We start from the raw sequence: 2,535 nt of genomic DNA, 5'->3' as shown, positions 1-2,535 counted from the left end.
GGGATGGGCAACCTTTTTCTATGTAAGGGCCACATTTGAAACTTCTGAATTAACGCGGGCCGCACATAAGAAAAAAATAAAAAATACGGGTAAATCACAAATATTTATTCATAAATTAACATAGGTATACTGTACTTAATGTGACTGCTGGAATTGATGCGAATGTAATATATCAGATATATTTGGCTGAATATTTGTCATTGCTAATTTTAAATTATTTTTTAGATGAGAGTCTGTTAGCCGATTTCTTGTTTTACTTTTCACTAAATTCATTGCAGAAAAAAACTGTTCGCATACGTAAGTTGTACAAAATAAGGACAGAATTTTTGCCGCATACTTTCTTAAGTTAGGAAATTGATTTTCTTTGATAAAAGTTTTATAAAAATCTACCAAATTTTTTTCTTTAAAAGTATCTTTCAAATCTAAATTACTTTTCAAGTCTATTAACTCCAATTGAAGTTCATTTGGTACGTTTTCTATGTTTACTGAAAAAGGTGCCGTAATTATTCGTATTTCGTTTTCTCGGCTAAGAAATTTTTCGAATCTATTTTTAAATTCTTGTTCTAGTTCTTCGACTTTCTCTGCATATTTAAAATAATTTTTAGGTTCGGTGCGTTCTAATAAAGTGGGGAAAAAGTGACAATTTTTGTTACGCAATTGCGTGCTCCATAATTTGAGCTTGGATATAAATGCTTTTATAAAGGTTATAAATTCAGATATGATAAGATTTTTTCCTTGCATTTTTATATTTAATTCTGACAAATGCATTGTAATATCGACAAAAAACGCAAGTTCTGTCAGCCATTCGCAGTCTGAAAGTTCTTTAACAGGTTTTCCTTTCATTTCCATAAATAATTTTATTTCTGGTAAGAGATTGTAAAATCTTTGTAAAACTGAAGATTTGCTTAACCATCTGACGTCAGTAAAATAAACAACGTCATTATTTTCAGCATCAATATCAGACAAAAATTCTTTAAATTGACGATGGTTCAATGCACGACCTCTCAGAAAGTTCACTGTGGATACTACTATATCCATAACATGTTCCATATTAATTTTCTTAGCGCATAAATTCTCCACGTGCAAAACACAATGGCAAATAAATAAATCATTTAGATTTTCGTTTTGTGCTAATTTATTCGAGAGAATACCAATTAAACCGCGTCGCTCTCCTCTGAAAGACTGGGCGCCATCAGTTGTAATTCCACTCAGTTTTAATAGTGAGAGTTCATTTTTATCTAAGGTTTTTTCTAAAGCCCCGTACATAATTTCTCCTGTAGTATTTCCTTTTAGCCCAACTAAATCTAAAAATTCTTCAGTAATGTTTAATTCTGAATCAACGCCTCGAATGAAAATTGCAAGTTGAACCGTATCTGTTATGTCGGTGGATTCATCCAAACAAATGGAAAAATATTCAAAGGCTTTTACTCGTTTTTTTAATGATTCGTCAACATTATCTGCCATTTCATCGATTCTTCTCGCAACTGTTCGTCGAGATAAACTAATATTAGAAAAAATCTTCTTCTGATCAGGACATATAATTTCAACTGCTTTTTCAATACATTGCTTTATAAACATTCCATCAGAATAACAATGAAGAGTTTTTGCCAATAGATTACAAATTTCATAACTGGCTTTTGTAACGGATTCAGATTCATTATTTGTTTTCATTAAGAATGCTTGCTGGGAGGTTACGGCTTTCATCAGTTTTTCCACTTTCTGTTTTCTTAAGTCTCCAGTAAACTGGTCGTATTTATTGGAATGTTTAGTGGTGTAATGCCTTTTAACGTTATATTCCTTAAAAACTGCAATACTTTCCGAACAAATTAAACAAACAAGATTTTTTTCATAATGAATGAAAAAGTAATCATATTTCCACGACTCATTATAAATTCGATTTTCATCTTCAATTTTTCTTTTCTTTCTTGTTGACATCTATAAATTGAGGATAAATAAAATGAATAAAATACTGCACTAATAAATATAGTAAAAGCTCGATGTAACAAACTACTATGGAATTGAAGATATTGGTTCATCACAATGAAAGTCCATTTTATCGCGATAACTCATTACTACGGACTCGTCCGTTATATCGAACAGTATATTATTATATAGTAGAATCACGTTAGAACGGGATCTTGATTAAATTGATTTTCAACTTTAGACTAATTACCACCTGTATCAAAATTGTCTACATAAAAAAAAATATTGTTAGATTAAAGCAAAAAACGAAGAGTAAAAACGGCTACTACTGCTGTACTTTTCTTAATTTAAAATGTTACCCTATTACGCAGCCTAAATTATATCAGACAAAGTAAAAGACTTTTTAGTTTTAGTAGAACTGTCATATTTAAGAAAAGTCTGTTATTTTTCTCTCTCTATCGAAATGTCTGAAGTTGTCTATTTATTCCCAGACATTTCTTTACCAACTTCATCTTGATATTTTCCATCTTAAATCTAACGAAATATATCTATTTTTTGTATTAAATCTAAAGCTTATCGTCTTCTTTTATGATCCATATCTTCGCTTTACAA

General features: G+C 30.1%; 1 pseudogene; it reads right to left on the bottom strand.

Annotated features, from left to right (window-relative positions):
- Positions 1 to 135: 135 nt before the first annotated feature.
- On the bottom strand, positions 136 to 1,935 carry LOC136971596 (general transcription factor II-I repeat domain-containing protein 2B pseudogene; annotated as a pseudogene).
- Between the last annotated feature and the right edge of the window lie 600 nt (positions 1,936 to 2,535).

Source organism: Centruroides vittatus, unplaced genomic scaffold, assembly GCF_030686945.1.
Source record: "Centruroides vittatus isolate TY-2023 unplaced genomic scaffold, ASM3068694v2 contig_2618, whole genome shotgun sequence".
NCBI lineage: Eukaryota > Metazoa > Arthropoda > Arachnida > Scorpiones > Buthidae > Centruroides > Centruroides vittatus.
This window is presented reverse-complemented; position numbering and strand designations above follow the sequence as displayed.